Source organism: Miniopterus natalensis, chromosome 14 (genome assembly GCF_054644295.1).
Source record: "Miniopterus natalensis isolate mMinNat1 chromosome 14, mMinNat1.hap1, whole genome shotgun sequence".
Lineage (NCBI taxonomy): Eukaryota > Metazoa > Chordata > Mammalia > Chiroptera > Miniopteridae > Miniopterus > Miniopterus natalensis.
Genome location: NC_142094.1, coordinates 48,854,777 through 48,881,011, shown reverse-complemented (window position 1 = coordinate 48,881,011; position 26,235 = coordinate 48,854,777).

Below are 26,235 nucleotides of genomic sequence, written 5' to 3'. Positions count from 1 at the left end.
TTCTCCTCAACTAGTAGAGAAAGGTAGCTGTGAAATGTCTCAGAATGCAAAGTTTTAGCTATCTTTTAACTCACCCAAAATAAAGTTATGTTTTGTTCTCCTTGCTGCTTCTGGGTGATTTCCAGGAAGAAAAGGGGGGAAATGCAGAGTTTTTGCTGCCATCTTTGAATCAGAATTTCACCTAACTTCGCAGAACCTCAGTCTTCTCCGCTGTAAAATGTGGATAAAGTGAGTAGGTTAATGCATGCAAAATGCTTGGCACAGTGCCTGTAGGTACATCACCAGCAGTTATTGAGCACTTACTAGTGATATTGCAATAAGGTCACAGCTACAAGGCCTAGGTTAGAGGCAGACTGGGGTCTCAGGGGCAGGGACTGGCAAGAACAGGACAGAAGACTAGGCCTAAGTGAGGCACACCTACCACTGTTGAACCTGACCGTGTCAAATATTCATTTTTCCAGACTCCTTTGCATCTGGGGCATGAAGGGTGTGACCTCAACTTTGAATTCTGCTACCCTCAACATTGAATTGAAGGCACTGGCATGATGCAGCTGGGGCTTGGGCCTCATCATTAAAATACCTGAACAATCTCTTTTTTTTAAACAGACAGACATTTTATATCATTGATTTATTTCCTTGAAATCATATTTTCATTCCACTTCTACAGAAATGTATCCTAATATATTGGTTTAGAGATCTTTTTAAGTGCTCATAACATTAACATTTTCCTACACCATGAACTTAACAATGACTCCAAGTCTCCCAGATTTTGGTTTCAGGCTGCATCACACTAAATTTACAATAGACACAAAATAAAATGTTTGTGGATCATTCTTTCATCATTCATGATGGTGTTTACCAAAATGTAGGCACTGTACCAATGTAAGGGTGAGGCGCAAGACTTGTCGACCAGTCCCAAAGCTGGTACATTGAAGCATCTCATCAGCAAGGAGAAAGCAACTCCTGAGAGACAAGCAGGAGGCAGGACAAGCAAAGGTTTCTCCTACCATGTGGAAATGCACAGGGTTTTGTGGTAATAAAGGATGTAAATCCAAAAATTTTTAAAGAGCCATAAAATACAAACTAAAAAAGAGAGAGAAATTTACCAACTTGTTTTCTGAGTCCAGGGAAACCCTGGTAACAGAATCTGACAGACATTACAAGAAAGAAAAATTATTCGCAAATATCTCTCATAAACACAGGCAGGGAAATTCTCAACAAAATATAGCAAATTGAATCCAGCCATTTACGAAAGCATAATATGTAGGAGAGAAAAATTTTTCTGACAAAAACCAACAACAGAGTAACAAGAGTACAGTGTGCAAAAGATGGGGGTGGGGCTTCCCAGAAAGAAGAGAAAACCCTCAAAGAGGCCACTGGGCTCTGAGACTTTTATACCCTTCTAACGAAGGACAATAAATTTGTAGAGACGTGACAAGACAAAAGAAAGGGTGGCCAATTGTAAGAAGGTAAATACATGGTAGATAAAGTTTATTTATTCAGGTGTATTATGTAGACTCTCCTCGGTGCCGTTTCATCTCAGGTGATGAGCTTGTTCCTCCCCCCCCACCCCCGTACAGAAAAAGGTGAGGCAGGACCTTCACAGGGAAGTTGATACCCCAGTTTTCAGGCAGATGGAGAGAGGCAGAGAGCTCATCCTGTGTCAGTTTTTTCTCAGTTGCCTTCAGCTCAAAATGATCCCCTTGCAGAGTGGCATATTTTGGAGTGGCAGGCTCTAATCCCCTCCAAATACATCATGGTGAAGTGGTTTAACACACGAATGCAAGGTTACTTTAATATTTGAAAAGCAATGTGAATTACTGCATTAGCATAATAAGGGAGAAAACCGGTATGATCTCTACAGAGGCCGAAAAGACATCTGAGAAAATTCAGCACCTGTTTTGGATTAATGGGAAAAGCTTATATCAAATTAGAAATAAGAAGGAAATTCTTTAATTTGTTAAAAGATATCTACAAAAAAATTCATAGCCACCATTTCACTTAATGTTGAGAAACAAAAGTATCTCTCCCTGACTTGCACAAGAGGTTCCTAGCAACGCTATGAAAGAAGAAAAATAAAGATACAAATATAGAAAGTTAGAAGAAAGAGTCACTATTCACATGTGATATGATTGTGCACACCAAAAATTCAAAATGACATACAAACTACCGGTAATAGGTAGATTTGTCAAGGCTGCTGGATTCAAGTGCAATAACAAAATCGATTATACATATGTTTCAACTAATTAGAAAGTAAAAATTTTAAATACCCTTTACAATAGTGTCTAAAAAAACATCAAAAACATAGGATAGATCTAATTATAGCAGTGAAAGATCTCTAGGCTGAAAATTCACAGATGGTGTTGAGAGAAACTTGAAGAGCCCTGAATGATTGGAGAAACATTCCCTATTAATAGATTAAAATTGTCACTATGGATTGGAAGGTGTCAGTTCTCCTCATATTGATGTGTAGATTCAATGCAGTCTCAATCAAAAGCCTGTGTGTGTGTGTGTGTGTGTGTGCGTGTGCGTGTGTGTGTGCGCTTCTGTGTGCGTAAGTGGCAGAGCTGATTCTAAAATATTTATGTTGACTGCAAATGATAGAGAAAACAGTCTTAAAGAAGAACGAAGCTGAAGGGCTTCCATTAAGCTACAGTAATGAAGACAGTGTCATACTGGTGCAGGGATAGAACTGAATGTAAAGTCCAGAACCAGATCCACATATTTACCGTCACCTAACTTACGACCAAGGTGCTACTCCATACATGCAGCCTCTGATTCCATTGATAAAAATTGCAAGAACAGGAAAACTAATCTTTGATAATAGAAAGAATAGTGGTTGCTTCTGGGGGAAGAGGGATGCCGGGAAAGGGGCACAAGGGAACCTTCTGCATGCGGGAAACAGTCTATATCTCTTCTGGATTGTGGCTACATGGGTCTATGTGTATTTAAAACCTCATAAACTGTACGCTTGAGATTTGTTCACTTACTGGGTGTGTTGAACCACAATCAAATGTTTTCAAAGAATGGAAGCCAAGGGTCTGACTCCACTTTTTTGCTTAACTGCGGGCAGCTTTTAAGCCTGACCCCTTTCCCTTCCCATTCCACCCATCAGACCAGCTGATGAGAAAGCCTGGGTGTGCTCCACTTGATGCTGACGGGAGGTTCCAGTCACTCAAGCTCCTGACCATAACCTTTTCATAACCTCTTGGTGTGTATATGGCATTATCAGTCTTGACATCCAAACCAAAATTTCACTTGAAAGTCCATCTTCCTTCTGCAAATGACCACAGCAGAAGGAAAATGATTTGTTTCTGTTTTGTTTTGTTTTTTTTCTGTTTTTTTTAAAATATTTTTTTATTTTTCTATTACAGTTGACATACAATGTTATATTAGTTTCTGGTGTACAACCCAGTGATTAGGCACTTATGTAACTTACGAAGTAGTCACCCTGATAAATCTAGTACCCTTTTGGCACCATAAACAGTTATTATAATATTGACTATACTCCCTACGCTATACTTTACGTTCTCATGACTAATCTGAATTGGTAGAAGGAGAGATGGAAGGATGTTGGTGGAAATCTCAATATATGTCTCTATACCATAAAAATAAAGACCCCAAATCAAGCATGTGTCATAGGAGGTGTTGACTACAGTGCAACTACATCCCCAGTAAAATAAATCTATTTAAACTCATAAAATAAGGAGCCATCTGGTAAAGGAATAAAAATTACACAAGTTCTGGGGTAAAGATGTCAGGAATTTCACATCTCATTATGTGAAACAGCAGGCGAATAGGTCTTGATGGAAAGACTCCACATTCCGGTGAGCACAGTGTGGCTCTTGCTTGAAAAAAAATAAAAAACAGAAACAAAAACAAAAATAACCCTGCTGCTCTGTAGCCATTCTTCTTGCCCTACCCATGGGATGTTTTATTCAGAGTCAGCTTAGTGATGCTTCTTAAAAGAGGACTGGAACCCAAGAGGCGTGGGCAGGGTAAGACAACCAAGGCTGAGTCAGTGGGCAAGGACCTCTCTGATTGAAAGCAACTCCTGTCAGAATTGGGAGGCTCCTCTGGGCAACCTACTGAAGCACCAGCAGTCTAGAGTCAAGCTTCTCTGGGGAAGATTTTTTGGTTGGCTCCCCAATTCAGCAATAGAGCCTTCCCTGTGTTCACCTGCATTTCCTCACCTATGAATAGAGTCCCAATGTGAACCCTTTGTCTTAAAAGAGTTTTTAGCCTTTCCCTCAGTGTCAGGTGGCATCTCTGTTATTTCAAATGTATTTCTGATCTCCTTGTGCTGGGTATTAGGGAACCTCCCAAGCCCCTAGGGTCTGGCTGGCTGTCAGCAGACAGGGAGGTCCAGGTCCTATCAATTGGCTTCACATCTGGGTCTCTGTCTTTCTACATAAGAAGTGAAGTCTCTGCCTATGGAATGAAAATGCTCGAACTCACTGGGACATGTTCTGAAGATAACCATTAAATAAGGCCCATGGTGATAGGCTCACAAGTAGCCTTATTTCACCAGTAATTTGACTGGGTACATAAGCATGGACTCTGTTTTACAGGCAAGAAATTAGGATAAGAATTTTTAGAACCTCAAGAAGGGAGGATTACACTCTGGTCCCCATCTCAAACTGAGGGAAAGTAGAAAGAATTATTTCAGAACAATGGAGAGTCATCCAGGCAGTAGGTCGCCCAGGCTCCCAAATGCAAGTCCATTTTCCTTGGAGTTTAAAAATTTTATCATTTTATGTTTCAGAGTGGGATGAAAATCTACAGATGCTAGCCTCGAATGTGACTAAGGTGCAGGATTTGGGGGGGGGGGGGGTTTATACAAATAAGGCTACACCAAAGGTTTGCCTTCCAAAAATAAAACAAAAGCAATTCCAAGAATCCCGTCAATTAATAGCCACTAATGAAATCTCAGAGTGCTGAGAGAGCTACTTTTGGGGCTCCTGGGATGCAAGGTTATCAGCCGTGCCAAAGCACTTTGAAAGGGGTGCAATTATCTGAGCTAATGCTTTCTTCATTAACTCTTAACTATCTCACCAGAAAACAGGCATTGAATAGTAATTGATAGCATTTACTAAACACGTAGAGCTATTTCCATAATTGTCTTAAATATTTTGCATAACTTACCTTAGCCTAACCTCACAGTCATCTTATGAGGTAGAAACAGGGACACAGAAGGGTTAAGTGACCAGGTAATAAGGTATAAAGCTGGAATTTGAACACAGGATCCACCCTCTTGATCACACTCCTCCTCCTGCCTCTGGTGGCATAATGCATATTGGAACTCAGTTGTAAAGGTGGAAAAATTCAACCCATAATTACCTGAACGTCACCAGCCACATTCTGTGTCTTAATTCAGCATCTCACATGACCTTCTCCGGTCCCATTACATGATGTGCCTACATGGTAGGTCAGTGTTGTTGACCTTTGGAAAGAGCCAAAGTTGATCTGAGGTCTCTGATGCGCAGCTGAAGAGATGCCTGACCAATTAGCAACATCTGTGAAGGCTACAGGTTGAGAGGTGCCATCCTGATCTAACCCAATCCCATTGTTCTACAAACAATAGAACTGAGTCCAAAAGAGAGAAAATGAACTGCTGAAAGCCACATAAGTAAGAAGTAGCCACACCCAATCAGAGCTCAGCTTTTCTTGATTCTAAATTCACCAGACTTGCGATAAAGTCCTGCAACCTTCTGCTTGCAAAGCAAAATCCTAAGCTCCTTCTCCAGTTGACAGCATTGCTGTGACTAACCAACGTGCTAAAGCTCACGAAAGGTCTTTGAAATCCACAAAACCTGGCTTTCTAGCAGGGGTTATAAAGATCAGCAGCAGCAGCCAGCCATTCCTGACCTATAAGTTTTACCTTTAGAAAGGTTCATTTTCAAGAAAATTATAGTCAGAACATTTCTTCCAGTAAAACTCCCCAGGCCTTTATCACCCCCAAAGATCTTTCTAATTATTCTTACTGTGGTACCACTTTATAGTCATGTGAACACTTAAGTGCCCATTTAGCAATGGCTGTCTGGTGGCCAAAAGTAGTTAATGCAGCTTCCCAAGGAGCCTAAAATTACCCCCAGGGAACAGTTTTAACACTAGGAAAATCACCCTCGGTCCTCTAACTGTCTAGCAATTCGAGGAAGGAAATCCATCAACTCTTCAGGGCACCACAATCATTTTTGTAATTTACCATTTGGGGCAGTAGCTAGTACTTGAATGCACCAAAAATGAGCCTAATTTTGTTTTGTGCCCAATCTCTCACTCTATCATCTATTACAAGTCCAATTTTGCAAAAAGCATCATCTTAATGCAAGCATCACTAAGAAGAGAACAGATGGACACAAAGAAGAGAGAGACATATGTACCTTTGGATGGGAGTTAGGTGTGGGACATCACGCAACCAGAAATAAACGGTAATTTTGACACCAAAATTAGTCACTTAAAAGGGCATCCAAGGAATATTCAATGAACTCAAAACTTTCACAGATGTTGCAGGAATTTCACACATAGAATTCTCTTCGTTCATGAATTTAGCTTGAATTAGTTATAAATATTAAAAGGCTTTAATCTGGTTTTCTGCTTCACTAACTGAGCAGGTCAACAGTAGCATGGAAATCATTATTTTTTCAAGACAGTATTTGATACCCCAGAGTTTAGTTCTGTGCCTGACACAAGGTCTTGTATACAATAGGCATTTGCTAATTATTCGCAATAATTCACATTGACTCTGTGCTAAGCACACTAAGTACTTAGCACTCAGTGTTTGCCTGCACCACCTTACTCATCAACAGTGTCTACTCCATGCATGACAGTGAAGACTGGCTTCATTGTACAGAGAGCAAAGCGAGGTAACTCAGCCCAGATCACACGGCTGGTAAGGAGTAAAGCCAGGACTCCGAGCCAACCTCTCCGGTTCCAGGACAGCCCAAGCACCACATTGTATTTTATGAGTCTGATAAAATCAAACATTCCAGTCATTGAATATTTGGGGAAGATTGTACGTGAATAGCACTCAGTCATGAAGACACCATGGCCCAATGTGGCATGGCCAGTGTACAGTGTGCTTTAGCTTTGACCTTTGAAACCGACTTTACAAAGGATTACACTGTTCTTGAAATGTCACTGCTGATCAGCTATTTACTTGTCACATGAGGGCTTGTCCCTCTTATATCACTGATATTTTGGATTATTTGTCATTCAGTTTACAAACTGGAAAATAGATCATTGAGAGGGGAAGATGAAATAGAAGATAAGATTGATTATAGAGGTTTGGTAAATAGAATTGCTACAGTAGCCCCACCCCACCACCACCCAACCATGCCCTGCTATATTTTTTGGAGAGAAAAAAAGCTCTAAATCAGCTTACCCTGATCAGCTTCCTCATCATTAAAATGAAGACAGCAAAGAGAAATACTGAAGGTGTCTTCCTTTTGAAAATATGTTCCCTGGGCAACATGAGCTCATCTCCCATCCTTTGATCTATCTATAAATCCTTAGTGCACTCTGCTTCCTGCATCAGAACTCAGCACCATCCTAACATCCTACTGTGAACAGATGAAAGTCTCCCTCAAAAATAACAGTGGAGAGGAGAGGAGGATTCATTGGCTCTTGTTCTAGCTTTTAGGTCCCTCATCAGAGAATAGCATAGGCTCTGCCAAGACGAACAATAAAAAAAGGCATTTGCCTTGTCCAAGAAAGTGGTGTCTTTGTAATGAGAGAAGGGTTTCCCATATGTGTGGTGCCCCTATCTGTTCCAGTGTTTGTCACCTTCTGCTGTGACTATGTGATCTGGTGAGATCAGGTTGGGGAGAACTCAGCAAAGCATGGAGGTTTGAGTGACCAACCACTGCTCAGATCTACTAATTCCTCCCAAGGCAATGGGTTTTTCTCTATTTCATCAGAGATCAATAGACTGATTTAATATGAGGATAGTTTTCTTGATTGGAGAAATTGAAGGAAAAGCCACCTCTTTCTCAATCATGCTCAGATTGGGTCAACAAGTGATTATATTTACTAGGGACTAGAAAGGGTGGAATAGAAGCTGTCAATTACTCAGCAGCCAATTCATGATAATAAGATATTATATTCTCCAAATTAATAGGTATCAAGCATTTTGGTCCAGTTTTGGAGCCAGCAATCAAGGACCTCATCAACTCAACACCAGAGCCACTACCACCAGACTCAACATGTTTTAGGAAGATCCATCAGAATTAACAATGTCATATTCTCCAAATGCTTTTGAGTGGTATAAATCCTGAGGAACAAGTTGACAATCCTTTGTCAGGAACAGTAGAAGAGCTGGTTTTGTCTCCAGAAGACTTTGACATGGCCTATGTTCAGCAATAGAAGAACAAACAAATACTTACCTTATATACTTGGGTTCCCAATCTTCTAAGTCCCACCATCGACATAAATATAATTCCTTGGTCAAGCTAAAGCAGACTAAAGCAGAAATCTCAGGAGTCACCCTGAAGTTCTTAGACCTCTATTACCAACCTGGGTGCTGCTGGCCAAGACAGGCTTTAACAACGTGACTGGAAATGGATACAACTCAAAGGTGATAAGAAATATTAATCCAAGCAGGTGATGTTAAGACTTACACTTGTAACATGTTCCCCCCAAATTCCCAAGCTTCAAAGACACTCATTAATACTCATTCCAGAATCAAGTGCTGTCCCACCTTAAGATGGCAGGTCCAATCATCTCCACCACCACTTTCAGGAGCCACTTCCCTTAGCATCTCTCCACCCTTTCCCTGATCAAACCTGAGTACTGGTCACCAGAGCCCATGAATGCCTGGATGGGATGCTCAAATACATCATACAGCTGATAGGAACCCCAGAGATATAATACAAAGATGTTGGCATCACTGTTTGGTAATTCTGCAAGTTGCTGCAAGTAAGCAAGAAAGTTTGAAAAAGTAACCCCGTCAGATGAATCAGAGCATCTGTTCAAGGACAGACCCTCAATAAGTACAACGAGACAAGGATGTGATGGTTCAGGCAGAGAGGGATTCCCATTCTGTAAAAACTGTGAAATTCATTGTTGGATTTACTGCATTGTCAGAGGCTCAAGGTTCCCTCTCAAGTTCCCCTGAATAGAATCTACCTTGGTCTGTGCTTTTGGTCTTAAAGCAGTTGTCTCTCCTTCATGCTTATCTTACCAGAATGGAGGGCAATCAACACATAGGACTCAGGATTTTTCCAAGATCACTTTTTTGTTTCTCTTTTTTGCTTAATATCTGCATGAGTATGGAGAAAAGGGCTGGAAGCACCTCCTTGCCCCAGAGCTGACTCCTTGCCTTTCTGCCTTCTCCTTGCACCACTAAAATATTTCCAAGCACACTTTCCACCTTTCAAGCCTTAGCTGGAAATCAGCAACCTAATGTCATTGGAGGATATCAAATGCTGGGGTTTGGTAAAACCCTTTGCACATCTAGTCAATTTCTTTTGTATTAGAAGGACATTTAGTCAATACCTGTCTGCTTCCCTTACACAGGTATCATCCAAATGTCGTTTTGAAAGAACAATTTGACTCCCAGGAAACATTTATTCATCTGTTTCTAGAAATATTTAAGAGGTGTTATAAATCTGCTGATACCAAGAGAACGACCCTTCAAGTCCCTCACACATCAAAAGCTTCAGGAAACGCAAGATATGGGGCTGCTCTAAACATATAACATTATAAAGATTTTCCCATTGTTCCTAAGTGCATAAATGATGACTCCACCATTGTATTTTTAGAGAGAACCAAAGGCAGCAATCAGGGGATGAAAGTGAGGGCTCCTACCGTTTCTTTACCAACCAGCTTCCCAAATCCCTTCATATAAAATTCTCCATGTTTCCTCATGTGGGCAAGAAAGGGCCAGTTCAGATTATAAATAGACATAAATAATCTCAGTTCATTCCCCAAGGAAGCTATATTTTCAAAACTCTACAATTTTGGCAAGACATTTGGGCCCCATATTAATCTACAAATATATCTCTGTCATGAAAAATCTATTTAAACCACATGTTTCAAATGAGAAGTGTTAAAACTGAAAATGAGAAAGATCCTGAGAGATCATTCAATGTGCCTTTCTTTTTATTATTTTTTAGTCATTGGTGTCCAGTAATACATTAAAACTGTTCATAAAAATAATAATAATTAATATAAATTAATTAAGTAACAGATTTCAGCCAATCAAGCCCTGTGTGAGCACTTACCATCCATTGTCTTATTTAACCTTCAAATCTACTTTGTGATAATATATTCAGTTATCACTCCCAGTCTACTGAGAAGGAAACTCAGGCAAACACAATCCTTGTAAGTGACAATGATGGGATTCAAATCTAGTCTGTCTGACACCATGGCCTGGCTCTTAACACTACTCTGCCTCCAAGGAAGACAGCAACATAAACATGTTTCCAAAATTTAAGAAAATAAGAAATAAAAACAACCCACAAACCCACCTGCCACAACACTTTCGAGAATTTGATCGCTTTCTTCTATGAAATTCTCTCCACGTCTGTATGATAATAATTAATATTTTCTTTTTCAATTAGCACTACAGCAAACATTTTCCATGTGACTATAGAAACCTCATGATAGTCATTTTCTTCATTGGCTGCATAAACATTTGACTCTGTAAACAGACCATAATTTATTCAACTATTATGCATTTGACCTGGCAGTTAGGTTGTTTCCATGTTTCATCTAATATTAAAAATATCATTGAACATCTTTGTGTACATAGATTCTTTTTTAGAATATACTTAGAATTGATTCCCAGAAATGGAATTACTGGGTCAAGGAGCATGAATCTTTTAATAGCTCTTTACCAGCCCATTACATTTCTCCCCAAAAATTTATACCAATATCTATGTGAGGCTGTTTCCTTCATCATATGCTCATTAACATTAAGCATTGTCTCTTAATGTGTTTTTGTTGTTTTAACAGGTAAAAAGAAAATTGGCGACCGGGTAGTGTGTAAAATTACATTTCTATGGCCGCTAATGAGATCAAAAGTCTTTCCATATTTAAATTACTAGATTATTGCAATACTCTCATTTATCAGATGAGTAAACAGAGGCTCTACATAAATGAGAATTGGTTTTAGAATCAGAATTTCCACTAAGCATTTGTTAGTTGTATAAATAAGTGAAAGAATGAATGAAAAAATGAGCGAGCATCTCATTCCAAGTTTCCTTCCACTAACAACACTGCCTTCCCTAGACATCTCTGGCTCTCCTAAATTCTAAATTATTTTCCCAAGGCTGCCACAGTCAAGGACCAATATTTCAAGTTCCCTTCTCACTTCAGAGGGGCAGGGTCTCTGCCACCATAAACAGGGTATTGGAGCGATGCAGACAGACGAGGCTGGATCTGGCTCTAACTCCACCTGGACTGACCTGCAGGACCCTAGACAAGTCACGAGCCGCCTTTCCCTCAACTGTGGAAAACAAGTCCTCGAGCAAGTGATTTCTCAGATCTTCGCGGCTTCTGACTATCATGGTTATGAAACAGCCACACTGGGCATCAAAATAGATCATAATGTCCCCTATATCTGAATGACACAAAAGCATGCCACAGAATAGCAAGACACAAAACATGCTTTCAAGCCCCAGAATCTTTCCCACCAGGTCAACGTGACAAATTTGAATGTTTTCTATCAGCCGCTAATACAAAAGGAGAGGTTCTTAGCCACATCAGAGCCCGGTTACACTGCTCCCTGTGGCCGCACATAGACAGTGGGTGATTAATCCCCTTTTCTCTAAAAGCAAAGAGACTTAGCAGTTTAAAGCATGGACTTGGGTCAGCGAGATCCCTGCCTCTCCACCTTCTTAGCAGTGAGGACCTGGGCAAGTTCTCCTCCTACCATCCAGGCTCAGGTAGGTCCGAGTCTCAAATATCTGCAACAAAGGGATCAAATTGTACCTCCCTATGAGTGTTTTTAAAGATCCAAGCTAACAATGCTTATAACGTTCTTGCCACATGCCATGCACTCTGAAACACGCTCAATAGCAGTTAGCAATACTCATCAATTTTATCATTAACTTTATTAATAAGCCCGAAGCTATTTCTCAGCATCACAAAAGGGAGAGTGACAAATAGACTACTCAGAGGTATCTTGGGTGCCCTCTCCCAGCAAACGCTAGGCCAGTTAGGGACGAATGGCCTGCTTTCTCCTTTCAGGGCCCAATCTGCGAGGAGCTCAGACCTCCGTAGATGCTAAAACACTGCTCTGGGGCACATTTTCTGGGGCTGAGGTGGCTGTTCTCTTTCATACCGCAATCACTCCACGGTGCTAATGGAAATTTAATTTATGTAGCCCTTGGTGCTTAAACTGAGCCCAGGAGTCCAGCGCCCAGTGTTGCCTCATTATGCCAAGCTCCAAACAGCTCTTGGAACTGTTATTACCCTGATTCCTCTACTCAGGCGCCATAAAGTGATTAAAGGTGTTTTCAGAGGAAACGGCTAGAGGCTGATTCTGGAAACCCTGGGCGTGATTAACACCAAAGATTCACCGAGAATCACAGATCACCACAGTGAGTGTTTACATGACATCCCACAGCAGATGCATTTCTATTCCGCAGGGGTAGAAGCGTCCCTTTGTTAGCAAACATGCCCGCCTCCATCGCTTGGCCGAATTATTTCTTTGGATAATTGGGAAACAGAAGCGGAGAGGAGCAGCTGGAAGGTGCATGCTGATTCATGATTAGCTGCGGAGGACAGGAGGCCGTCTGAGGAGCGGCCGAGGGCAGAGGCGGGTAAGAGCGGGAAGGCCCCCTTCAGCCTCGGAGCAACAGATGCTGCACAGTTTCTCAGCTGCAAGGGCTTTTGCTGTTCGGGTTCGGTTAGATCTTGTTTGGCCCGGTGCAGCTCGGCTTTGACTCTGTTTTACTCTTGCGTCCATGTAGGTACAGCGTCTGCTTCGATCGGCTCCCCGCCCGCCCCTCTGGGAGCGCAGGCTGAGCGCCAGCGTTTGTGAGGCGCTTGCTCACGCTCACGCTCAGCCTCCTCTCCCCCGACTGTGCTCAGGGCCCGTCCCCGCGGTTGCGAGAACGTTAGAGCAGCTGCCAGAGGGGGTGAGAGAGAAAAGACAGAGCCAGGATTCCTACCTGCCGCTCCTTTCTTCAACCTCTGGAAGGTGGGTGCTCACACGAGCCCAGGGAAGGAGAGGAGACCCCTTGTCCAAGTCGTGAAACGTATGTCTCACCCTCTCCGCAGGGAGGACAGGGCCCCAGGGTGCCCAGAGGGAGAGCAGGCTGAGCGCTGTGCGGGAGAAGCCCCGGCGACCATACTCAGAGATACTCAGAGATACTCGGAGAGGGACACAAAGAGAGGCAGGTTTCTCCTCACTTTCAGCCAGAGCCTCACACTGAAGAGGCTCTGAGAACCTCCATTCTTCCAGATATATCAGGTCACAAACCAAAAAAGCAATTTAGATAAAGGAAGCTACGAAGGGATTTTAAAAGAAGTGACAAGTTCAGCTGACCCTTTCCATCCTCCTGCCTGTCCTAAGTTCATTGCCGTGCTCATCCAAGACCAGACGAGCGACACCAAATGCCCAAGCAGGGGTCACTAATCCACTCATCCACTCATAGAGCTGCTACTTACGGAGCGTTTTCCGAATGCCACACCCTCTGATAGACACCAGTGATGTGTCAGCGACCAAAGCAGACATCCGTCCTGCCTTCACGGGGCTTACAGACTTGTTGGGGGGGCCTCAGACATTTTTCTCTGTCTTTTTAATATATAAAATGACAAACTGTAACACATGATATTACAGTATCTGGTTTCGTCTGCCTGGCCTCCACTCTCCCTTCTGTTAACTGCACCTCCTCCCCCATTCGCAGGCCCTGTCATTTGGGGAGCCCCCATTCTCATGTTCTAGGAGAAGGCAAGGAACCCAGGCTCAGCCAGTGAAGGCGTAGCCTCGCCTGGCCACAGTGACTGGTTCTGTTCCAGGGGTGCACATCACCAAGGCCACCTAGGATTCAGAGCCAAGGACATCCAGGGTTGCCGAGCCGGTGGGGTATAAATATGAGATCACTGAGCCGGGCAAGCCCGCCGAGGATGAATCAGCATGAGAGGAGCTGGGGCCAGAGGCAGAAAAAAGACGGATTCTAATAGCTGGAGTTAGTACCATCCCTGAGCTGCCTTCTCTCCCTCTCTCTCTCCCCTCCCCCTCCCCCCCCCACACACATGCACATCAAGTCAAGTCCCCTTTGTTGAATAATTTGGGCTGAGTTGGGGTCTATCACTGTGACCAACACAAAGAAACCGTATGCACCAGCAGCAGCCCTGGTCTCGATCACAGTCCTGACTTTCTCTTCATGAGTGTTCTCTCCTCTCCTTGACCCTCAGGTCTACTTTCTAGCTTCATGTGGGCCTACACCAATTGCTCTTAGGAGTTCTGGGGTTCTTGGGTCTCACTCTGTTTTGGCTTGAAGCTGATATTTTTCGGTAGAAGAGCTTGTCACTATTTCACACACACACACAAGTCTTCCATCTCTCTGTGGTGGTGTATCTGTCCTACCCCAGGGCCTTTGTACAAACTATTGCCTCAGCCTAGAGCAAACAGTCTTTCTGTAGTTGAATCCATCTTTTGTTTCAAGTGTTGGCTTAAAATTCAACTTTTCTGATGGCCTTCCCAGGCACACCTACTCAAATGGGCCTCACCCTTCTGCTGTAACCTTATGCTGGTTTTGGTATTGTTGTGTAATAAGCACAAAAAATAATAACTTATAATCACATACTGATTATTTGTTCATTTTCTGCCAATTGCTTTAAACTCTAACAGCCATGTCTCTTCTATTTACCAATTAACACTGTATTTCTAGCAGATTCCCTGGCACAGCCCTTTCCTTTCTATTTATTGAATAATGAAGGAATGCTAAGATCACTCTTCCTCAAGAAATCTTTTCGGGTCAGCACTGTACCCATTTTTAAGGCAGTTTATTCTTCTTGGGATATATGAGACCCAACTCTCGAGAACAGGAAACCAAACTTGAGAGGCACCCTCCCTACTATGTCAGTCAGGACCAGTGGGGAAAACAAAACACTCTAAGTACTCTAGAGATAAGAGTTTTATTAAAGGAATTAGACCATATGCAAATATGGGAGGAGCTGGGAAAGTGTAGGTCTGGAAGGAAGGGACAGAAAATCAAAATCAAAGAAATTGGTGCAGTCCACCTGGTGCAGGTTGGCAAGCTGGAGTTAACAGGGAAGTCAAGAGGCCAAGTTCACCCAGTCACTGAGGAGAGCCTGGAAGGGGGACCTGCTGCTTTTGTGGGTCAACACCAACGTCCTGGGGTCACTATTGGTCAGAGAGCCCAGTCAGTAGGACAGGCTGGACATAGAGTGGAGAACATGGCCAAGCCAGGACTCACTGGCACTTGGGTGTCCATCTGTCACCATAGGTGACCATGCCCACCTTCCACAAGGAATGGTTGCTGCTTCACTGCCACCTTCCAAATCCACACAAAATCTTCCTTAGGACACTCTGACCCAGAACCCCACAGTGGAGGGGATTCTGGAGACGTGGCTCCAGGTTCGGCGGTGCTGACACAGTACAACCTAACAAACCCACCTGGCCCTGTCAATGTCACTGCTTCTCGGACCACACCCCTCTCAAAGGGGCCTGCCAAACCTGATGGCTCCTCGGCCCAATCCTGACCACACACTGACCAATAAACATCTTTTTCTACCTCTTTTGCCTGGCTTCCAGGGCCTCCGTGACCCTGACTCACTCCGATTCTGCTTGAGTCCGCAGGTAATCAGTCCTACTGAGGCCCCACTAAGTGCAAGAGGGGCTTAGCTCATCCCTGGTGGTTTGCAGAAAGGAGGAATAGCTTCTGGGCAAAGCGCCCCTGGAAAGCCTGAGGTAAAGGAACATACTGACTCAGGGGAGACAATATGATCTCCTGTCTCCTCATCAGAACAGCCTTTAGATGAACCAGGTGAGCAAGGAGTAAATCCACACTCCCGCCCCATCAAAGGTTTTCCTGATCCGTATGAAAACCCCCTGTCCCTTCTGCCATCTCTAAGTGCCCTGCCAAACCCACCGGCACAAGGTCTGGCAGGCTCCCACCTGCAGGAAGGGCCAGATAAGCCAAGCTCAGCACCTGCCTGCTGGCCTCCCCTGTTTATTCGCACATGGCTCCCGGGGCCTTGGACTCTGCGGCCATGCTTCAGTTCTCCCCTTCGGCTCTTGGCCACAGGTTTCTTTCATGTCGGGTGGCCTCCCTGAGGGCACACGACAGCACCTCTCATGTTCTGGAACAAATGAGAGCGTCCAAGGCAGCTGTCACGTCCCCACTTGCCTTCTCTGGAGGTAACGAGCTGTCTGGCTCAGCCTGTCATCCTGCCGCTCCAGAATGTAAATCACACGAGGTCTCCTGCCTGAGAAAAACAATTAACATGAAATACCAGGATTACCGTCTGCCACATTTGCAAATCTCTCCAGCTCACATGTATCTCTCCCGACAATTTATGCTTTTGCCGTGTCAAGCTGTTCAAATATCCCGTCTTTTCCCCAAATGGACTGGCTTGTGGTCCTTGGCAGTGTTTGGACCATTTGCTGTCAAAGTCACAGCTATCGGCAGCAATACCCCAGCAGAAGAGCTCATGCCATGGAGACAGTTGGCATATTTATCTTCCTCTGTACCACCAAAGCAAAGGCATGTGTCCTTTCTCCAGTGAAAAGGAAACACAAGTTTCAAAACCTTTCTTTTTTACCATATGCTTTGCAGGTTTCGCATCTCCCTTCTGAGCTGCTCATAAGAGCCAATTATCTATGGTCCAAGTCATGAAGATCCACACGACAATGGCCATGTAACAATAACTCAGGGGTTCCCAACCAGGGTGAGTTTGTCTCCCTGGAGGACATTTGGCAAAGTCTGAAGAAATCTTTGACTATCACAACTATAAGATTGAGAGGGTGTGTTCTATTGGCATCTAGTGGATAGAGGCCAAAGATGCTGCTAAACATCCTATAATGCACAGGGCATCTCCCTCCACCTACAATGAAGAAGTAGCTTGCACAAAATCTCCATAGTGCTGAGGCTGAGAAACGTTGCAAATAACCCAGTGCAGGCTGGCCTCTCGCACATTCTGCTGCATGAATCTCAGAGCACTGCCTTAAAGCGAGATGGACTTGGAGCAGAAAGAGAGGGAAGGGCCTGCGCTGGATGACTCTCCACTTCCTGAGCTGTCTTGTACCTCCAAGAAATAGCCATCTTAAACAAGATAAGGCAAAAAAGGACATTTTACCAAAAACAAGGCACATTGGGCTGTTTCCTTACCTGCAAAATGTGCCCACCAGACATGGCGTCCTCAACAGAGGTGTTATATTCAAAAGCTCACTGGAGCACCAAATATTTTAAGTGGTAGTTAGGAGAATGCACTGTGGTGATGATGAAGTGAAAAGAAATATTGTCCTAGCAGCTGGCACAAGAATTCCTGTTAAAGAGAGAATGCTGTTGAAGAGAGAATTCCCTTTTCCTCTTGGCCTTTTTGGAAAAAAAAAAAAATTCATCAGTACACTTGAATCAGAAAAATCATGTTTCAGAGGAGAACAATGAAATTTCTCTGCAGAAGACCACGAGCAAATAGAGCTGTTCCTCACCAGGTGGCGCAGCTGGAACTATATGGGGTGAAGAGCTCCATGAAGTGGTTGCCTAAAGGACATTTTAAAGCAAGACGCCAACTTTTCCACTTGAGCTTGTTTGGGGTGACATAATGTGAATCCAGCTACTATCTTGTCCTAAAATTCTCATGAATGCTTTGGGAAAGTGAGTGAGTGTGTGTGTGTGTGTGTGTGTGTGTGTGAAAAACAGAGGAGGGAGTTGATTCTTGAAATCAATACAGTGTGGTGCAGAGGCAAGACACATGGACAAAGGAAAAGCCATGGGTGTCTAAGACATTCCTGGCACACACATACACGCAGACATGCACTCACGGGAATCTTGAGAAAAGTCATAGAAGTTTAAGGAGGCAGAAGTTTGAATTACTGCCACCTAGATCATGGAAGAGGAAGGCGCCCTGCTCAACTCTAGGTGTACTGCTGGAGTTGGAGTGGGATTTCTGCGCATTTTTAAGTTGTCCTGCATTCCCGGCCTCATCCTTGGCACAGGTCTCTGGTTTGCCAACTCCCCTCCACTACCAGGTGCTTTGCATGAGTGGCTGCAGAGATGCTTCCTTGGCCAGTTTCAAAATCTTTCAAAGCAGATCCAACCAAAAGTGCCATATGGCATTTTGCCGGTACACAGGGCCTCTCTCTCCCTAGAGTAGAAATGAGAGAATTCTTGAAATTCAAGTTTGCTTCCTCTCTCCCACCAACTTTGAATGGACTTGATGATATTTGTGATTCTGTCTAAGGAGCCATTGTTGGTGTTAATTGGACGGCAGCCAAGATGGCTTTTAGAAAAAAAAAATGAAAGTTTTTAAAAGATCAATATTCATTAGTTTGGTTCTACGTTAAGTGAAGCACATGCGGTGCAGGGAATAGTTAGTCAAGTTAATTGTGGCTTCTCCGAGAGCCAAGGGGAATCCACTGAAACGCCTTGACATTCACCAAGAGCAATGTGTTCAGTGCTCCCCGCAACTAACTGCAGTTAGGAAGTGAGGAAGCATACCCACGGTCCCCGTGCGTAATCAGTCACACGCCTCTGTCACAGGAGAGGCGGGCTGCTGAGTGACAGGGCCATCCGCCTCGTGCTGTGGCTCTGTACTCCGGTGCTGACTCCTACTGTATTCCACACCTTCCACGCATATTCTAGTCCTGTCTGTCTGGGGCAAGGTTTCTCAGCTATGTCCCCAATAAAATACACATCTATTATCTTCACATAAAGGAGACATCCAGTAACTATCTGATTAATGAATGGTGAGTAAGTGGGGAGGGTCTGCTCCCATTTGTGTAGATTGCAATGGCCATTGGCCCTTTTAGAGCCATAGAAAGGGTGACTCGGGGTACAAGGTGCACATGAGGGTATTTCAGTTGAATGGGACTAGGATGAGGCTGATTCTCTAAAGATGGTACCTCCTGGGGTGCCTTGAAGAGACTCCACACCCTCTTTTTCTGGCACTGTCTTCTCAAGCATGGATTTGAATAATCAGACACCGGCTTTCCTCTTGCTACCATTCTTGCTCCCAGATTATATCTCCAATACCCTCCACCACCACCAAAAGAAATGTGATCCACTCATGTGCAAAATATAGTACACAATTACCACCACACCACTCTACCATGAGCTCTTTGAGGCAAAGATTGAAATAGGGTGTAGCATACACAAAGGGCTAAGTAAATGTTTGGAACATGAACGATTCAATGAATGAATGAATGGAATATCACCTGCATCCCAATTTGGCTTGAGTCCAGCCTTGTTTGGAGGACATATTTCTAAACATTTCCATGGAACTTTCCCCACTGTCATGCTTCAGTTGCCTCTGAATAAATAAGGTCCTATATCTAATAATCTGGTAATCCCTTAAAGATTCACTGAGTCTGGAAGCTTCCAAACTCCGTTCTCCTCTCTAGTCTAGTGGGCCCTGGGTCTTAATGTCACTAAGACCTCACTCTCTTCTCAGTTCTATTGGCACCTGATGTTTACCTAGAAAATCCCGCAGTCACAGAAATTCCAGGAGTACTTCAATTATTACAACCAAAAGAAAATTAAATCAAAACAAAACACAATAAGACTGTGTCAAACATAAGGGAAAGAAAAGAGGAAAAGCTATTTACTGGGTATGCATTGCATGACAAATGTAAAAAACATCAAGATAGGTCCTCAGTACCCAGAATATTTACATCACCACCAAGGAGGTAGTTATTATTGTCCCCAATTTGCAGATGAGAAAATAAAGGTTCAGAAAGGCTAATAGCTTTCTCAAGGTCATCAATTAGTAGGAGACATGGCAGAATTTGGACCCAGAATTATCCAAAGGAACCAGTTCAGTTTCTGCTAAACAAAACCACTCACTGAAGACCAGCAGATTCAGAGCTCATTTCTGAGTTGACCTGCATAGCAGCTTGTCACTTTTTCTTAAGGCTAAAGAGAGAGAGAGAGGAAAAAAAAAATGCACCTGCAAAAATGGCCTGAGCTAGGTGTAATAAGAGAACTTAGCTTAGTCTTGCAAAGGGCACTTTATCGAAAGGATGGAAATACCACATAAACCTTCCTTTTGGTCAGCAGAGCCTCCAGACCAGGAGACTCTTGGATCACATCACCATCCAGAGCATGAGCAAGACAAGGTGTTCTTTAGCGATTGACTCAAGAGTGACAGGTGACAGCTTCCTGGCTGGGAGACACCCTTCAGGGAGCAGACAGTCTACTTATTTAAAAAGAAAGCCAGCCAAGACCAACTGACAAATCTTATTTCTCTCTTAGTTAGCCAGGAAACCATTGCCTTTTTGAATGCCCATCAGGTAGGATAGATGATACAACTGAGAAGACATCAAACAAAATCATATCTGACTGGGTAATTAGACATAACTCCTGATGCCAAAGTTGGCATATTATCGTCAAATGCAGGTGCAGCGGTGCTGAAAACAAGAGAAAAGAGGAAAATGGCATATAGGCTGGTTCTCACAGTTACAGGGCGCAGGGCTAATGAGCCAGTGTCCCTCTGGTCTACCAAGGAGCCTTCTGTCTTCTAAGGCTGGATTGTCCATGGCAAATATCTGTGACACACAGGCTTCACTCCTAACCTCTGAGCAGACATAATTTCTGAATCTTAACAAAACTTTAGAATCCTTCTCTACATAGTAATCCCTCAGCCACTAACAATCAAACTAATTGGTGAAAGCAACCCCTAAATGTCACCCCTTGCCTAAATCAACTTCCATAAAGTATCTTCGATGAAGGGGACCCGGGACAACCCGGAGGCGCGGAGGAACTTGAGGAAGTGTCCCAGGAGGAACTGAACCACACAAATAGGGCTACAGAGTTTTTTCAAGGAGTGATTTGCAGTGGTGTTCGCCGGTTAAGGGAAGACCGCAAGATGCAGTAGCAGGGATAACAAGGGCAGGGAACTGATTTCTACCCTAGGCCTAAAGGGGGACTCTCAACACAATTGACTTCGCATCTCTAACCTCACTTTTCTCATCTTCGTAATAAAAATAATAAAAGCAATTTAAAGAGCTTAGAAAGGATTGGAGAAATCAGACTGTATAAAAGCGCTTGGTATAGCGTCTGGGACACAACAGATGCTCGGAGTGCCGTTTCCAGCCCATCCTCTTGCCCTGGTGGCTGAGCACGCCTTATGCCATACCTTATGCTTACATCACCTTTATAATCCTGTGTGACTGTATTCTTAATCCATATGCTTATGATCTATGTCCCTGACTGAGCTGTTACCTCCTCGAAGGCGCGAATATGATTTGTGTGTGTCCTCTATATGGTAGAATGCACGCTGGGGTCACTCATCGCATTGATTAGAAAGACGCTAGTAAAAACTGTCCATCCATCCACCTGCCCCAGCAGCCTGCCTGAAATTCCTGTTACCAATTAGCGCCTCAAGTTCAGCCAGCGCTCAGTGCAGATCTGTCATATACGTGTATTTAACACACATATATGACTATGTACCTACATATACATTTGTACAATTTCTTTTTTGCCTACGTAAGTGTACATATCATTTCTACATATAAATACATTTTATGCCCGTGTATCTTACATATAACAGATGTATTTATGTATCTAAAACATGTTTGTGTTTTGGAAATGACAATGGCATTTCTTTTCTAATAATAGAAGTAACATAGAGTGGTTAAGACCAGAGGATATGAAGTCAAACTGCCTTTAACCTTTGGCAAGTTATTTATTTTTTAAGAAAACGAAAGTCAAGCAATTCCTAAAAGGCACAGAGAAGGAAATGAGATTGTCTTGTAAGCCCATCATTACCCAGAAGCAGAAGAGTTACTATTTTGCTAAATAGAATAAATTCCTGAGTTTTTCATGCATTTCACCCCCTCCACACACTCACGGCCCTGCTTTTACAGAAATAACACCATGTCCTACTTAGTGTTCATCTCCTACTTTCCCCCCCGTATGGAGTAGGCATCTTTATGAGCTCAGCATATGGAGAAACTTACTGTCTTTTCCTGGATCCACAGTATTTCCCAGTCTGCAAATCATATTGTCTCCTCTACTCACTTGATTTCTTTTTTCTGGTAGAATTGGCACGTCTGGAAGAAAACACTACCAGATAATAGTTATAACAATGAATATTTTTTTTATGATTCTGGCTTTCATGGGAATTTTGACACTGAGCATGAGGCCAGCCATGGATTAAAAATACATGTTTAATGCTATAAGCTTATGTATTTATTGGTACTTTATTGAGAGTTTTTGTATCAGGAATGGATGTTAATTTTTAGCAAATGCTTTTTCAGCATCTGTCAAGATGATCAGTTACACTGGTTTCCCTCTTCTACTGTTAATAAATTAAATACAGTGATTTCCTAGTATTAAATAATTAATAAAGTCCTAAAATAAACCTTACCTTGTCATGGTGATTTTTCTCTGAACATACTGCTGGATTCTATTTGCTATGATGACTACAAATGCCCAAATCGCAAGTTAAACAGCATAGATAGGATCTTTTTCAGTGCTCTTTGCCCTTGTGTTAGATAGAGTTAGTGCTTCTTTTATAAAAATAATTGGAAATATTTTGTTCTATCTTTGTGCTGAAAAGGCCAGGTAGATTTGTCCTCGAAGGTTGAAAATAGTTGCAAGGAAAATAATTCTTAATTTTCAACTCTGGATTCTACTGTGTTTTCGTTTCCTACCTCGCTTAGGCTGCTTTTTAGTCTTTTACTCTTTGAAGATAAAACAGCCACAAAGCCCTGAGGCTCCCCAGCTATTTGGTGGAGTCAGGGCATTTTCCTCCACATGGCCACCTTTATCTAATAGAGTTTTTCGTTTCCTGTGAAAATGGCTTTTTCCACCTCTCCTACTGTTCGCTGGAACCTCCGGGTTAAGGAATTGTTCCCCCTACAACATCAGAGTAAAACCACGTGGCTGTTGAGAAGCTGTGACAAAAATGAAAACAAGAAAAAGCATGTGAGGTATGACCTTGAGTCGTGTCCTCCATCCCCAATGCTGCCGCTTTCATGGTGCAGAAAGAAGATTGAGGGTTGCTTGTCTCCCCTGACCTTCCCAGGCCTCCAGGCCTCCGTTCTTTAGCTCCAGAGTGCTGTTTCATCTCATCAAATGCCCACCTTGTGAGGACATAACTGTGACCTCCATTCTGCAGAGGGAAGTGAACATGGGAGATGTCTCAGCCAAGCTGAGCTCACACACCTAGTTAGCGGTGCACGCCCAGGATTTGAACCCAGGGCTGCCTGACTCCAGAGCCCGTGGCCCTTCCGTTGCTCTCACCAGCACATTTGAGGACAAGCTCCAGTGATCCTGGAAGCCCTATTGCATCCTGTACCTCCTACAGAGTTGGGAACAAAGGGCAACAGCTAAGTTCTTATCACTTGCAACCAAAAAGGGACCAACTAATAAAGCTGCCCTACCTGACTGCAAATCCACTTAATGGTACACTGTGTTCTCTGCTTTGAGCCTGTCCAGCACAAGAACTCCTATAAAAAAATGTAACCAAGAAAGTCAGGTTTCGAGTAAGTCCATAGTCATTAGATTGATTCTGGGTTCTAGCTATAAATCACAGTTAAACTAATTTAAAATGTACAAGGGAATTAAACATTAATAAATATGACATTTAAATCGAGTGAAAAATAGCAAGCCAGAGGCACTGAATCTCGGCATCCTACACAGATCCTCTCTGGTCAATCTGGCTAATTTGGTTATCTCCTTGGATTGTAATTTCCACCCCTGTCATGTAAATCGCTGAGCTTATACGGTACGAAATACATGTGAATTTTTGAAGATTAAAAAGTGCTGGATGCAACTAAAAATGAACAACAGAAAACTTTTCTGAAGACGCACAGATCCCAAATCTCCAATTCCCTTGATGACAGCAAGAACACGATTAAAAAGCCTGTTATCACCATTTCTTGGATGAGAAGCCTGACCTTGAGCGAGTCCCTTTGCCATGCTGGTCTATCTGAAAGGCACTCAGTCCCTGAGTTGATGGCCTAAGAGAACCGAAAGCCCCCAGAGAAGCCCCCTTCCCCTTTCCTTTCCTTATCTGGTCTGGAGATCATCTCAGGAGCCTGAGAAGTCAGTGCTGGGGGAACGCTGACGTTTGTCTAGGGTTCTGCTTTCTGCTGTGAAGGTACTTTTATGTATAGAGTTCATCTTCTCTCTTTAGAAAGGAAAAATTTCTCATCGGAGGCATACTGCAATTTTTTTGGCAGTTCTCATTTTGCTGATGTTGCTAAACACTGTCATTTCCTTGAATATTATTTGTAAGAACAGTAATTGCCTCTGAAATGGCAAAATGCCCCATTTTCCCTGACACAGTGGCAGCAGCTGTAATGAGATGTGCGCACCTTCGAGCAGAGGAGTAGACCCTCCCCCCACCTACCTGAGAGTCCCTTGGGGGTGTTTAATATCATGGGCTTGCCCTGGCCGGTGTGGCACAGGGGGCAGAGCGGTGGCCCTTGCGCCGAAGGGTTGCGGGTTCGTTTCCTGGTCAAGGGCATGTACCTGGTTGCAGGCTTGTTCCCCCAGGGCACGAGCAGGAGGCAACCGATCCATGTGTGTCTCTCACATTGATGTCTCTCTCCCCCTCCCTTCCCACTCTCTAAAAACCACTGGAAAAAATATCCTCCGGTCAAGATTTGCAAAAACAACAAAAACCCACGGGCTCACTCTTAACTAGAAATGTCCAAATGAATCATCAGACAGTGCTTATTGAATTCGCTCATTAAAAACAAATAAGATCCACTTTAAAACTGAACAGCTTTTCCTCTTTTCCTACTTCTTCCTGTCTTCAGGCTTGAAAAAAATTATCTCCTTGCAACTCTAGCTGAGCTTCGCTTATCACCTGATGTGCTGGAAATTAATTATACAGCCAAGAGTTTTGCTGCATCAGGCTTTCCGCGGCCCAAGAAAGGAATGTCGTCCGTAACTCCCCGAAAGGAAGAGGGGTGATGAGCTCAGCTTTACTTCACCAGAATCTGCCGGGAAAGAGAAAAAACCACCACCACCAACAAACACACACCTTTGCTTGAAACAACAGTTTGTCTTCAGGGCCTAACACTGTCTTATCATGAGGACATCTTTGCCTTTTTCCGAAAAAATTAAAAGGACTGAACACAATTCCTAAGCTCCAAAAGGAGTCGAAATGTGAGTTGAGCCGTTTAGTGGGAATTTCGGGGGAACAATATTATCTCTGTAGCCCTGCCTCTGCTCCTACTGGCCATTCTGCGGGTGTGCCTTCCAGCTGGACAGAGAGGTAAGCGCTGTGCCACCACCACGGCTCGAGCCAGGCGACAGAGCCTGTGCGCTCTCCCCACTCCCGGCTACGCCGAAGGGCAGCGAGGACAGTTCCTCTCCTATTCCACAGCTGTTTAGATTTCTTAAATCTATTAAATTGATTTGAGAGAGAGAGAAAAAAACATCGATTTATTGTTCCACTTACTGATGCACTCATTGGTCGATTCTTGTATGTGCCCTGACCGGGGATGGAACTCGAAACCTTGGCGTATGGAGGGGACGCTCTAACCAACTGAGCCACCGGCCAGGGCAGTGCGTGTCTTAATCACTCAGTTCCTGCAATCGGAGGCTGGGAGGGTGGCGACTCGGTCACAGCATGTCCTGGGGTTCTTTACGTGAATGCATTCAGTCAATACCTGTGCATCTGAGACAGCCTCGGTGGCCTGCTCACATGAGAAAAGCAAGATGCAGTTATGCGCAGGACACGTGCCCACTTACCTAAGATCAAGCCGTCCAGATGCCCACGGACGCACCTGAATGCTTCTGTGTGACGGCTGAAACGTGGGGGAAGAACAGCTGGATGGACTATCAGCTGGATGTTACCCTCGGGGCAGGGGACATGGGAGGGGCAGGGGGCGTGGGACAGAAATTATTATATTTCCTTTATATATTTTTGGATGTTTTTTCACTTCTTAGAATAAAGTATAATAATTTTTCTTAATTAAAGAATGAAAGAAATGTAAAAGCACGGAGCTACCTTTTAGTCCTTTCTTGCTCTTGAAGTTGTGCCTGCAGTGCTCAGAAACTCCTTCTGGCGAGAAAAAGAGACAGAAACCTCAGAAGAGGCGGGAAGTAAGGAGACTTGGGGTAAGCAAAATAGATTATTAGG